Source organism: Macaca fascicularis, chromosome 14, assembly GCF_037993035.2.
Source record: "Macaca fascicularis isolate 582-1 chromosome 14, T2T-MFA8v1.1".
In the NCBI taxonomy this organism is placed as follows: domain Eukaryota; kingdom Metazoa; phylum Chordata; class Mammalia; order Primates; family Cercopithecidae; genus Macaca; species Macaca fascicularis.
Window position 1 is genome coordinate 112385553 of NC_088388.1, and position 14396 is coordinate 112399948.

General features: G+C 48.1%; 1 protein-coding gene across 2 annotated transcripts in view; it reads right to left on the reverse strand.

The window, feature by feature from the left end:
* Positions 1–13180, reverse strand: part of DRD2 (dopamine receptor D2) — a 66851-nt gene extending 53671 nt beyond the window's left edge. For both annotated transcript variants that reach the window (XM_045371008.3, XM_005579675.4), the window contains exon 1: positions 12858–13180. The gene's annotated coding sequence lies outside the window, so the exon portion shown is untranslated. The remainder of the gene's footprint in view (positions 1–12857) is intronic.
* Positions 13181–14396: the final 1216 nt, after the last annotated feature.

Consider the following 14396-nt stretch of genomic DNA (forward strand, 5'->3'; position numbering starts at 1 on the left):
CAAGTGGGCAGCTATTCCCAAACAGGTGACTAGGAAGGAAAACAGTCCTACTCTGGAGGAAACAAAAGATGTCTATAAGGAACAGGAGCCACCAAAGCAGGACGCTCCCTTACAGGAGTAAAGAGTGTTCCCCTCCGACCCCCAAGCCTCCCACACCCACCAATTCATGTCCACCCAGAATCTCAGAAGGTGACCTCACTTGGAAGTGGTATTTGCAGACATTATTAGTTAAGGATAAGACAGGTTCATACTGGATTAGAGTGGACCCTAAATTAATGTCTGGTGTACCCTTATAAGAAGCAGAGAGGAGACAGAGAGCCACGGGGGAGAGACAATCATGTGAAGACAGAGGCAGAGACTGGGGTGATGCTGCCACATGCCAAGGAGCACCAGGAGCCATGGGGAGCTGGAAGAGACAAGACAGGATTCTTTCCTGGAGGCTTCAGAGGGAGCATGGCCATGCAGGAGCAGGTATCATGCTCCATGCACAAGCAGTGTTTAAGGCATGTGGCTGTGAGCTCTGCAGAGGTTCTCCCACCTTCCCTCTCCCTCTGGAGACCTTCTGGATGCCCTGGGTCTCAGGGAGCCCACACAGGTGGGCAACACAACATGGTCTGCTCTACATGCTTCTGAGCAAATCTCAGCCTGCTCTGCAAGAGGAAAATATTCATTCATTCACTCCTTCATCCATGCAACAAGTATTTATTGGCATCCTACCATAACCTCCCATGCATATGCTAGATGGAGCACCCAGAAACTCCCCTTTCTCCTGCCCCCTCCTTGCTGCCCAGTTCCTAAGATCTTACTGATGATGTAGGAGTAATCTATATACCTTAGGTGGTTATTATTGTTAAAGACAATAGCACAGCATTCAAGGAGCATTTGCACGTCATGTGATATACTGAGCAGCGACTTGCCTACAATCTGCTTCCCTGTGAGAAAACGGGGATGTTGGTGGTGCCGTAGCCCCTTCACGTAAAGTGAACCCCTCAAAATACATAAGTGCAAGCCTGGTCCTACTTTTACATTTCACTTATCTCTATTTCCCAGGCAGTGGAGTATAGCTGAATAATAAGGCTCACCAAATCAGCAATTTTGAACCCAGAAATGAGAAGAAAGGACAAGAGGATGATTTTTGGAGCTGGTTAAATTGGGGAAACTTTTAATGCAGCTACCTGCAGCCACAGTGTGGTGCACACCACCTGTGGCCATTGAGCATGGAGTTTGGCGTGGCAAGAAGTGGGCCATGTCAGTGACGGGTCCCAAATCTGGGACTGGTCTGCTTCTAAGCAGCCATGAGACCCTGAACACGTTACTTCCCTCTCCAAGTACAATTTTCTCATTCATGTGTAGAGTTAGTGTAGGTCTCTTTCTTTACAGCCTTGACACTCTGGATGTCGCATCTAAATCACTTGCTGGAGGAGCATTCCAGCCTGCCTTAATAATGTGGAGGCCTTCAGGGATGAGCAGAAGACAGTGCGTGCTGCTGTCTTCTTATAGTGAGCACGCGTGTTTGCGGGGGCGGGGCTTGATGACAGTCGCACTTTGTGCAGTGCAGTGGGCAGGCACCCGGAGATAGAGAGGTAAGGACTCCATTCCAGCCTTTGAGGAATTTACCATCTAGGGAATGAAACAGGCCTGTAAATAAGCAATGACAACACAACTCAATATTGTATGTTAGAGAAATACAGACGAGAGGGCCCTGGCCAGGCAGGTGAAAGAGTGTAGGAAAGAAAATCGGGGAAGCCTCCCTGGAAGAAGTGATGCCTGGGCTCCGTTTTAAAAGTTGAATAGGAGTCAACCTTATAGGTTAAGGGCTGGAGCATTCCGGCAGAGAAAACAACACAACATGATAGAAGGTTCCAGGTGGCACACTGGGTGCAGAGGAACAACAGTTGTCCACAGATTCATTTTCTTTCTTATTCCCTGTAACCTCCACCCATTTCATCTCTCTCGTCGACACCTTTATACCCACTTGCCACCCTCTCTTCACCTTTCTTCTTTTTCTTCCATTCTCTGTAGATATGGAGAGGAATGGGTTCTATGAACCACGGAGGGAGCAGAAGACAACAGCAGGATGAGAAGACCTACACTGGAGGTGTGTACTGGGTGGTGGCAGCAGCTCCTCCCCTCCCAGCCTCAACTGAGGGCACCACTTCTGCTGCAGCCCTTCCAGGACAGTGCTCAGCCCCACATCCCTGTGCCTCATTACCACCTCCCCTACTCTCTCATAAAGACTGTTCCTTTCAGGTGCCCACCAGCCATTTATGCTCACTCTATCTCTCTTTATCACTGTCATCTATACATTCCTGGTCACTTCCCCTCTCTCACTGCCTTTGGCACCCAGGTCACTGTCTTCCACTCTAACCCAAGTTGTGCCATGAACTCAGGAAGTGAAATCAGCTTCCAACAGCTTGGCCTCTTGATGCCTGGCCTCCTACTCCCCAAGCACACCCTCCACGTTAGTCACCGGCTCCTACAATTGCATCCTGAGCACTGACATCACCAGGGGTGTTCCTCTCTGAGGTTAGAAATTTAGTTGCTCCACTGTATGACCACAATTGCCTCTGCAACCTAGCTCAAGTTCTCAATGATTCTAAGTATACCAGTTCTCTGATTTCATCAGTACCATCAGTCCACCGATTCTATCAGCCTATCTTCCCTTCCCTTTCAATCTGGCTTAGGTTTCTGGCCCAATACGCATACACTTTTACCAATATCCCTAATTCCCTTGCTTCATTGTTCTTAAATCATCCTTGGCTTCTCTCTTCCCCTTATCCTCCATAGCCCATCAATCACTGAGTTCTGGCGAATTTAAGATACATTTTCAGGTCTTTCAAGTCCTCCTACCTCCACTGCTCCTCCCTAGTCCAGGCTGCCAGCATTGCCGGCCTGAACAACTGCAAACTCCTAGGTACTCTGTTTCCAGTCTTGAATCTTCTGTAATCAGTTCCCCCATATGGCAGCCTCTGTGATTTTTTTTTTTTTTTTTTTTTTTGAGACAGAGTCTCACTGTGTTGCTGGAGTGCAGTGGCGTGATCTCAGCTCACTGCACCATCTGCTTCCTGGGTTCAAGTAATTCCCGTGCCTCAGCCACCCCAGTAGCTGGGATTACAGGTGTGAGCCACCACATCTGGCTAAGTTTTGTAGTAGAGATGAGCTTTTGCCATGTTAGCCAGGCTAGTCTCAAACTCCTGGCCTCAAGTGATCTGCCTATCTTGGCCTCCCAAGGTGCTGGGATTACAGGCATGAGCCACCATGGCTGGCCAGTTTTTGTTGTTGTTTATTTGTTTTACTGCAAATTGAATCACTGGAGTTGTTCCTGTGCTTAAAACCCAATCCTTCAAGATGGCCTCTTGTTTCCCTCAGGATGGAATCCAGTCTCCTTCATAACACTTCAGGGTTCATAGTCTGGCCCCTGCCTATGCCTTTGGCCTTACCTTGTACCATCTTCACTTCAAATTCCGTTCTTTAGCCACTGAGTTTCTTCAAAACTCCATGGTCTAACCTGAGCCAGGTGTGGAGGAAAAAGCCTGGGCAGAAGTGAGTTCTAGTCCAGCTCTCCTACTTCCCTGCTGTGTAACATTGGGTTCTTCCAAGTATAACACTCTATGCCAATTCATACCTGGTCTAATGTTCTCATCTGCAGTGGTGTCTTTCTTCCTTCCAGAAGAGAGAATATAAAATTTGGAGCACAGTTTGGGAAGGGTTCTATGGACATTTCTATCCTCACTGATAATTATGGTAAGGATAATGATAGTGAATGCTCACTGACAGCTTACTATGCATCAGGTACCGAGGCAAGCACTCTATGTGCATGACTCATTTACTTTGCACAAAACCCAATCGGGTAAGTACATGGTCATCCTATTTTATGAAGAGATAAACAACTGCATCTCAAAGGGGTTATAGTAACTTGGTAGAGGTCACATAGCTCATGACTGATAGAACAAAGATCTGATCATGCATTAGCCTGGCTTCTGAGTGCTCTGAACCACTTTGTTAAACTAAATAACTAGAGGGAAAGGGGATGCATAGCCCACTTCTTAAAAGTGCTTTGTGGAAAGATAGGTTCAAACTGTTGCTGCTTTTGGAGGGTCTTGGGTGGAATTATGCTTATCTGTACCTTTTAAAGTAAGGACTAGTCCAATTCCCCAAACTCTAAACATAGAAATCACCAAAGCACTAAAGGCATCCCTCAATAACAGCTCTTTTCTATCTTCAGGTCCCCAGGCTGACCTGAACAAACACACCTGTGTATGTTTCCTCAACAGCCCCTGCCCCAGTACCTTTTTCTTCATGTGTGTGTCTGATTGAAGTAGGCTCCAACCATCCAATATTCCCCAACTTCCATGCCCTGTGACAACTGTAAAAAATTTCCATCCAACCTATAATGTCATCATGGCTGAGGGCAGCCAGATAGTGCAGGTTAAGGATGAAAGAGAGAAGGCATGAAGTATCTTGCTGACCTATGAGATACCTCTAGTGGGGGATGCCTCAGACACTGCCGCTCTTGTTGAGCTGCAAGCAAAGTAGAGGGAGAGTGTCGCTATGGGGAAGTAAGCTGTCTCGCACCTACCCATCACTTATCCACTCACCCACTCTCACTTAACAATTTAAGTAACTACCAAGTGCCTAGCACCATTTTAGGTTATAATAGATTTTAGAGAAGCATGAGACAAATTCTTTGCTTCAAGGAGCTCACAGTCTGATGGAGAAGACAAGAAATGCACAATTGAGAGATTAGCATTAAGCATTAAGTTGGCTCCTCACAGAAGACAGGCCACAAGGGAGATTTTGTGTCATTGGTCACCATATGACTCTAGAGGGATCCCAGACCTTCAACTATACATATTACTAAAGAAAAATCGTGTATGGAAACATGGATCCACTGTGTTGTGGGGGTGGGGCTGACATCCTCTGCCTGGGACCCTGGAAGCTAGTTTCTGCTTGTCAACACACTTCTCTTATTGACCCTGCCATAAATGAGTGAAAGAGTTGAAAGGGCTGAGTCCATAAAAGGGTGAACCAAGGAAGATGACCCAGGAACAGAATACCTACAGTGCCTTCTGAAATCTTCTACCATAGCTAAACGGTGAACATTTGTAGCTGGCCAGAAATAGATGCACATCAATTACAAAAGAGTCCTCCCCAACAAGGGATTCATAGACCAACAAAAAGGCCAACAAGAGGGATTTCTTTAAGGATTGGAGAATCTCAGGGCCAGAAGCTGTTGTGTTCCATCCTCCTTTCTCAGGCAGGACCATACTTCATCTAAAAACATGATAGCATTTTCTCCTGCCATTAATGACTCCAGAAGCTGCAGAACACATGTTCTGCCAGCTTTGGGGGTCTGCTCATGTGAAGTTCTTTGGCCCTCTCAATCCGGGAAAAGAAAAAAAGTCACCTTGTCCTTGTACACCAGTACATTCTCCTTATTTTTTGTTTTTAATAAAAAGTGGCCTGTGCCAGAGTGCAACATACCATGTGACATTGCCAATCAGGAAGGCTCCAACCATGAGATAGCAGACAAAGAGCTCAGGAAACCAGGAAGAAAAATCAGGCCATGAAAAGCCATCACCAGGATAACTGATGCCTCTTCCTAGCTCATGTGGGGTAAGATGGAAATGAATTCAGCTGCACCTAAATCAAAGGGATGACAAGCAATTCAAACCCCTATCTCGCTCAAAATGAGCAAGAGCTGCTGACAGGTGAAAGCCAAAGAATTTTGATGCACATAAGTGTAGAGTGTGAGAAAGAAGTATATCCTCGAATTTTGTGAACGTTTTGGAAACATGATTTCAGAAATGTAAAATCAGGTGCTGAGTTACTGCAAAAGGACAACAGCTCAAAGGGTTGTTTCTTACTTAAGCATCTTAATAATAAAAATAACAATCATTATAGCTAACATTTAAAGAGTGCTCACTTTTCGCAGGGACTCTTTCAAATGTCTTGTCTCTATTACCTTAATTAATTACTGTGACCCAATTAGGTTGGTATTAACATCCACTTACAGGTGAGAACCCCCAGGTGATAGAGGTTAATTAACTTGCTCATGGTCACATAGCTAGTAATTGTTAGAGTCAGAATTCAAATCCTGGAAGTCTAATAATTCCAGAGCCCACAGGTTTAGCTACCATATGGTGTTGTTTCTAAAGGGTTTAAATACGTGACTAAATATTGATATATGTCATTCATAAAACTCACTGTGAGGCTCAACAACAGAGGAATCTTCTCACTTATTATGAGGTGAACACGATTATTAGTCCGTTATTTGTGCCTGAAATAACTGATGCACAGGTTAAGTGCCCTGCCCAGGGACATCCAGGCCTCACCTGCCTCTGTCTACCAGAAAAGCACTGATCAGTTTTTTGTTTGTTTTTTGTTTGTTTGTTTTTTGAGATGGAGTCTCGCTCTGTCACCCAGGTTGGAGTGCAGTGGCACAATACTGGCTCACTGCAACCTCTGCCTCCCAGGTTCAAGCAATTCTCCCGCCTCAGCCGCCTGAGTAGCTGAGACTACAGGTGCATGCTGCCACCCCCTAATTTTTTTGTGTGTTTTAGTAGAGATGGGGTTTCACTGTGTTGCCCAGGCTGGTCGTGAACTCCTGAACTCAGGCAATCTGCCCACCTCAGCCTCCCAAAGGGCTGGGATTATAGGCGTGAGCCACTGCGTCTGGCTGATCAGCTCATTTTTTAAAGGCAGCTCTCATGAGTCACTCCTGTGTCTGTGCAAGATCCCAGGCCATCCTGCCTTCATCTTTCTGTAAAATGCAGAAGCTTAGTCTTGGAGATATAACAAGTTTTCCTTCTATGGTAATAAGAAGGCAACCCCAAAGACCCAATTGTTGGCAGAAGTCTGGCTTTCATCCTTTGGACAGTTCAGTTCACCTCAAAGAGATGTGGGACAGAAGGTAATGTCATCACAATTGCAGAAGAGCTTGACAAATCATCCGTCCACACCTCCTCCCAGCTCCTCCCCCAGGTTGGAAGGTTTAGCTGACCCTGCCTCCTTCCTGCTCCTGCCGCCCTCCCTGCTTCTCCCACTGCTTGCTGAGGTTTATGCCCAGTGCATTTCATCCAAAGGGGCCCAGATCCAGGTACAGAACACTTCCTCACTGGTTCTCAAATTTAAGAATCCCGAGGAGTTACTTCATTCATCCTTCTCCATCTGCTGTCTCCCTCTTCACTTCCCTAGTATCATACACAAAGATTACTGCCCTTTCAGTTCACTAAAGAATTATCTGCTTATCCCTGTTCTCCTCCTTTTCTTGTTCTTTATGTCACTTACATATCAGAGAGGGCTGTTGCTGTAGCCTTAAACGGTCTGGTTTTGAATCTCTGTCTCACAAATGAAACATGTGACCTTGTGCAAGCCACTTACCTTTCTAAGCCCATGCTTCTTCCTCTGCAAAATGGTATAATAAGCGTTACTCTGAGGCAGGAGGATCGTTTGAAGCCAGAAGTTCAAGACCAGACTGGACAACAAAGCAAGACCCTGTATCTGCAAAAAAGTCTTTAAAAAATTAGCTGGGCATGGTGGCATGCAACTGTACTCCCAGCTGCTCAGGAGGCTGAAGCAGGAGGATCCCTTGAGCCCAGGAGTTCAAGGCTGCAGTGAGCTATGATTGCACCACTGCACTCCAGCCTGGGTGACAGAGCAAGATCTCTCTCTAAAAAATGAAAATAAATAAATAAATAAACAAACAAAAAATGTAAAAAACAAGGGTTCCTATTTCACAGAGTTGTTGCAGGCTTGGGAGTTTAAAAGAGGAACCTACATCAAGTGCTGAACACAGTGCCTTGCAAACAGTAAGTGCACAATAAATGCTGGCTGTTATGATGATGAGGCCAGCAAAGGAGGGACTGGTGAACAGGACCACTTCTCATTCTAGGGAAGCCTGGTACTAAGCCACTTTCCCAGATCAAGAGATCCTGAGAGTTGCTAGTGATGGCGCTGCCTGGGGTAGCAGGTAGGAGAGGAGGCAATGATGTAGCATGTAACAAAAATAATTTCATTTCTAATGTCTTTCTCCTGCTGGGCCACTTAGAACCCAAACAACAACAACGAGGGGGTGGAAACAAGAAGGGCAGGGACGTTCTGAAGGAGACTCATAACAAACGAACAGGCCCCCAGGACTCCCTTTGGCTCCCAGACATCTGCAGGGGATTATGGTTGGGGCCACAGCTGCAGCTCTCTGCTGAGCCACAGCTTCTGGAAGGCAGGACTGCCCAGGAGCCTGTGGATGGGGCTCCTGGGAGCCAGGTCTGCCTGTCTTCCCTTACCACCCTGTCTGGAAGCAAGCTGACATTACCTAGATGGCTGCAGGGGAAACCAGAGGTGGTCCCTCTTTCCCCTCCCTGTCCCTTCAGACAGCAAAGAATTTCCTCGTCTCCTCCTGGAAAAAGTAAAAATCCTTACAGGTGACATCAGATTATGACAAAATTGCCCAAACTACACTAAGCTGATGCCTAGATTCAATACATATTTAACATCAGCCTCTTTCAGGGCCTCCTAAGAGTCTACTTCTCCTCTGCTCTCACCTCTGTACACTGCCCCATACTCTCCCAAATGCTCCTAGCAGCTTTCAGGCCTCTGAGTTCGAAGCACTGCAGCAGCAGTTTCTTCTATCCAGGGGAAGAGGGAGGCCTCAGACCCCAGTGTGTCATCTCTGGCTCCTCCCTATACACTGGAGCCACACTGGAGGGTCATTGATCCCTCTGCAGCGAAACACTCTCATGTATCCTAGGGAGAGAAGAGGCTGCGCCTTCCAAGGGCATCCCAGCTGCCGAGGGTGTTGACTTAACCCATTTACCAGATTAAGGTGAAAGGAAAAAGAAAAGAAAAATCTGCAATTCTGAGGGCAAATTTCTCTCCTTTCTCTGAACCCAAATCAAAGCAAACCAAGTGGCTGAGTCTTATAGTTTTATTACTCCTCCATCCCCATGTACTGACACTATAATCAAGCTATTTTCCAAGCCTATGCATTTAGATAATATGATTTTATTGTTAAAAAATAAGAAAGTTTTGCATCCATTTTAGTACAGAGGAAATAAATCTTCAATTACATTGGTGATGGGAACAGGTGAGAGGCAAAAGTATATTAATATTAGATTCCAACACCATTAGAGTAATTTAAAAGGCCAGAGTTAACATTAGTCTACGGCTCAAATTGGTAAATAAGCAATTTGCACATCCTTAGTGGCTCCATGGTATATTTTGGAGAGCAGAAGGGCTTATACCTAATTCCAAGGTCCTCCCAGGGCCACAAAATGCCTTACTGGAGGTGAGAGGAGGGAACATGGTGCCGGAGTTTAGCTAAGTAAGAGGCTACCTACAAAGGAGCCTGCCTGCTGAGAAGTTGAATCAACCTGTGTCCTTTCTGCTGCCCATGGTTTCCAAGTGTTTCCTATATGCAGGATGCTCCTCTGCTAAGTAGAATACCTGATAGGATGGAGAAGCTTCGGTTGCTAACTCCAATCCTGGTGTCCAGAAAGTGGAAAATTTACACACTTCTATTTAGGAGAATGTTAATAAAAGAAGAAAGACCACTGTATTTGTGGACTAAGGAAACAGCTTCCCTGTTTGGAGTCAGGGGCATCCAGCATGACCTCTGAGGAGCCCAAGAAGATAATCTAAGAATCGAAAGTCTTGTAAACTATATCCCAGGAAAATGCAAATGACTGGGCTGCTGTTCTAAGCTATTTTCAAGACCTCAACTCTTAGGTAACTGTAACCTGCTGATGTACAACCTGATTCTGGGAGATATTGCAAATATGGCTTAGGGTTCTGGCATTATAAAACCTCAACTTGATTCTCCTCCCTTCCTAGGTGTTGAAGCACCTTCACTGCTGGAGATTCATAGGTATTAAGCCACAAAGGAGGGAGAAGTGATGGGTGCCAACACAGGATTGGCTCAAGGGAGTCTCATCATATCTGTCTCTCCTGGGCGATGTGCTCACATGTGTGCATGCACGTGTATGCAAACACACACAAAGACACACACATATACACAGTGCTATCTTCACAGTCACACTTTTTCCTTAACACTAAAATGTAACTTTTACTTGCAGGGGAGATGGAAACTACTCTCTCCAGGCAGAGTCCCCACATCTTTCCCCTTACACTTGTTTATTCAGAGAATGGTGACCCCAGACCTGTCTGGCTTCAGCAGGACAATCTCAGGAGTATATGAGGCCATATTTCTAATGACCCTAAGTTCCCATTTGTTTCCCATAGTATAAAAGAAAGAACAGAAGGGTTCTCTCAATTTCAGATTCTCCTATATCATTCTCAAGATAATTGCATTTTCTAGACAGAAATAATCTACCCTTGTAGGTGAAGGTACAAGACTGACTAGCCCACAAGCATCATTACTAGCCTTTTTACCCCTACAAGCCTCCTTGCTTATGGAGCACAAGAACCAAATCAATACAGTCAATATGTCACTTCCAGCAGGGCATGAGTGGCTACAAGCCTTGGGGAGCATGACGTGCTACTAGGCTGAACTAATCACTCCTTGGCATTTCAGGAGCACTTAGGTTAACAGATCACAGCACATGCATAATGAAAGACAATAACTCACCCAGAGGGGAGGGCAGGAGGGAAACACTGAGTTGACCCCCAGAGAGGGACAGTTAGTATTTACATAAGTCAACGTGAAGCCATATTGGTGATTCCTTAAAAGGGCCAAAAATTTTAGGAAGAAGAAAAGCCCATGAAGATACTGGGGGAGAGGAGATTGGATTGCATCCTTACTTTCAGTAAAGAGATTTAATCAGGGGGATGGTCCTTCTACCAAGAGTCTCACACTTGAAGAATTTAACAAGTATAACAGCAGGAGACAAAGGGTGAGATTAAATACCTTAATTTTATAAATTTCAAATGTATGAAATTTAGGAATATATTAGATATCACCAAATGGTTGCCAAGGAATATGATTCTTTTAACTCTTAAAAACACATTTTTTGTATCTTCAAGGGATTTTCTCAGATAGAATACCTGCTACCAAGTTTATGTAAAATAAACTTGCTTTCCATTTTCAAAATAAAATAAATGTATACAGACTCTCTAAGGAGTCTCAACTTTTGGGGAGGTAATTTGCTAATTCAGTGTACCTATGAATCACTCAGAAACATTGTTAAAATACAAATTTCCTGGGCCTCAGCTTGAGATTCTCATTCAGCAGTTTTTCAAGGAAGAAGCAAAAATATGCGTTTTTAACCAGCTTCTCAGGGAATTCATTAAAAAGAAAAAAAAAAAAACCTTAGAGAAATGCTACCCAGACTTCTACAACAAATCAGAACCTCTCCATTTTCTGGGCACCTCAGGCTGTGCAGGGAAGGTAGAAGGAACTCAATGATCTTTAAGAGCTGGGACTACCCTGGCCCTCCCAAACCACTTCCCTGTCAGATGTCTGCATTCAGAGATGGCACCAAAAACCCCTGCAAACAAATAATTCAGGAATTTTGAACACTAGGGAGGGAAGTCCAAGGCAGGGACTGGAACCTAGGAAACCAGCTTGCGGATTTTCTTGAAACTGGTCACGCTGACCAGTCTCTCTATCTGCCCACCCTCATCAAACAGCTGCATGGGGGAAAGACGATAAGTATGATTTCTTTTTCAAGTGGTCCTAATGCTGCAGGATGAATCAGAGATAAGCATGCATATTTGCATTTGAAGCAGGGTGGGAGTGGGGAGAATCATTGAACATCTAGCTCCCTAAGGAGGAGCAAAGATTAGCCTAAAAGGTTTGTAGCCTGGTCAAAATCCAGAAAGGCTTGGATCTGCAGAAGGATCTGGAGTGGGAACCACAAAGTGCCTCGCACCTCACTCCATCACCCCCTCACCCAACCTCAGGAGCCCCAGAACGAAAAGTAGTGGGGTGCCAGGTGGGGCAACAGTGACTTGCTCAGACAGCTTCCTTGTGGCTGAGAGCAAGTGCCTGTCCCCACGGAGCTGCAGTGCTGTGACTTGTGTCCATGGTGAAGCCTGTTATGTAGACGCACACGCACCCTCTTACCTCTACTCTTCAAGAGGAAGCGCTCAAGGGCTGCCCGCCTCAGACAGGTATAGGAACGCGCTCTGTCTGGTGCTTAGAGCTGCCTCTTGTTTCCGCATACCACCCTAGAGGGGCTCTCGGTCCATCAGAGAGCCGGGCCGAGAGCCGGGTGGTCACCCTCCGCTACTGCCGCCACCGTCGCCTGCACTCCTGGGTCGAAACGGGTCTGGCACCCAAGCCTCCCTCCCCGATTAGGTGTCAATCCGAGAAGACGAAGGAGAGCGAAAGTTCAGGACCAAGGACAGCGGCAACCGGGGCGCGGGAGAATCCAGCCAGAAACTGCCTCTCCCCCATCCTTAGCTTCTGCCTTAGAAACTGAAAAGGGTCAGGTCGCACCAACACATAGTTGCCAAAAACAGCCCTTCTTCCTCCGGAAGAAGTCGGAAACTCTGGCCGCGAGCCCCGAGTCTCGCGCTTGGGTGCTGGGGGAAGTGCCCTTCCGAGATTGTGGGAAGCGGCCACCCTCCGATGCCGCGGCTCGGCCGTGCTGCCCTGGGCGCCCCGCGGGGAGGCTGCCCCAGCTGCGCCCGCTCGTGCCCGGGGAGAGGATTCCCTTCTAGGTGGCGAGGAGGCTACTGAGAAGGAGGGAGAGGGGATAGGCGCCGCGGACTCCGGACGCCCTCCGCCCCCGCCCGACGGGGAGCCCGTGCAGAGCCGGACCCCAGGCGGGCGCTCCCAAGCAGGCGGCCGGGAGTGGCGGCACAAACTTCTGGTCCCGGCCGCGCTGCCCTTGGAGCTCCCTCCTCCTCTCCCCGTGACCCTGAGTCTCCCGCCGCTCTATCCGGCCGGTGCTTACCTTCAAGCCATAGGGCGCCCCGGGGCAGAGACGGCGCCGGCTGCTCGAGGCTTCCAGCTCCCGCCGCATCCACGCGCGGCCGCCCCTCCGGCAGCCGTCCGGGGCCGCCACTCTTCTCGGCGGGTCCCTGGCTCCCGGCCCCGCCGCGCCGTTCAGAGCCCCGGCGGGCAGCCGCTCGGCCGGCTCTGGCCCGCGGGGAGCAGTGGACGGGCCGCGGCGGGGCGGGGCGGGGCGGGGCCGGGCGCGGAGCGGGCGGGCAGGAGGGAGCGCGGGGACGGCGCGGAGGCGGCGCGGTGCGCGCGGGAGGCTGCCGGCTCGGCACTGAAGCTGGACAGCTCCGCGGCACCCGAGCGCTGGGAGCACGGGGAGCGCGGGGGGGAGGTGCCCGGGGCCCCGCCCCTGACACAGGCCCCGCCCCCGCCCCCGCCCCCCACCGAACGAGCTGTGACTCCTCGGCGCTCCCCGGCCTGGGGCGGGTAGGAGGGGTTGGGGGATTCCGCCATCCCTTGTTTTGAGGCGGGAACGCAACCCTCGACCGCCCACTGCGCTCCCACCCACAATAACACGCTGTGATTGCAGGCTGGGTCCTCACCGTCTGCTCGCCAGTCTTCTCCTTTGAGGACTCGGAAGCCAAGGGTTGCGGGAGGCACCACCCATCCAGCAAGTCAGGCAAGGAGAGGAGGTGTCGGAAGAGGTCCGCATCCGTTTTCTGACTTCAGGTCTTGTAATCTATGTAGTCAGTTCCATTGCTGGACTCATCCAAAGGAAAAAGCCTGTTTGGAGTTGACCTGAGATGGAAATGCAAAAGGAGGCCTCAGGGGTTCCAGCTCACCTCTGACTCCAAACTGAGGTGTGTGAAGCAGGGAGTGGGGAGAGGGAGAAAGATATAGAGTGGTGAAGGGTGTTCCACTGCTACCCTGCCCACTGTCATTCGGGCTGCAGAGGAACCTCGTTCTTCTCCCCTTTTCTTCCTCTCTCCATCTTTTCTTTCTTTCTTTCTTTCTTTCTTTCTTTCTTTCTTTCTTTCTTTCTTTCTTTCTTTCTTTCTTTCTTTCTTTCTTTCTTTCTTTCTTCCTTTTTCTTCCTTCCTCTTTCTTTCCTTCTTTTCTCTTTCTTTCTTTCTTTTCTTTCTTTCTTTCTTCTTTCTTTCTTTCTTTTCTTCTGCAGCAATTAGTTACCAACTGTCCTCAATTTGCCAGACTCTATGTCAGATTCAGAAGTCACAGACAGAAAGAAAACCAGGCCCCTGATCCCGCACCCTGCCAATCCAGAGAGGAGACCCCCAGGGAAATAACTGAGGCTTAAACAGGTGCTGTGAAGCACAAAAAAGCAAGACTTCACAGGAACCGGGCATTGAAGGAGCAACACCAGTTACCAAGGGGAGAAGATGGCACAGCACTCCAGGGAGAGGGAAGAGCAGGGGCAGCAGACTGACTCTGCAGAGCAGGGAGTCGGCCCTGCATGGCTGGAGTCGAGCCATCCTGGGCCACAAGGACTAACTTCATCTCAGCATTTCCTCCAATGACACACACAATTACA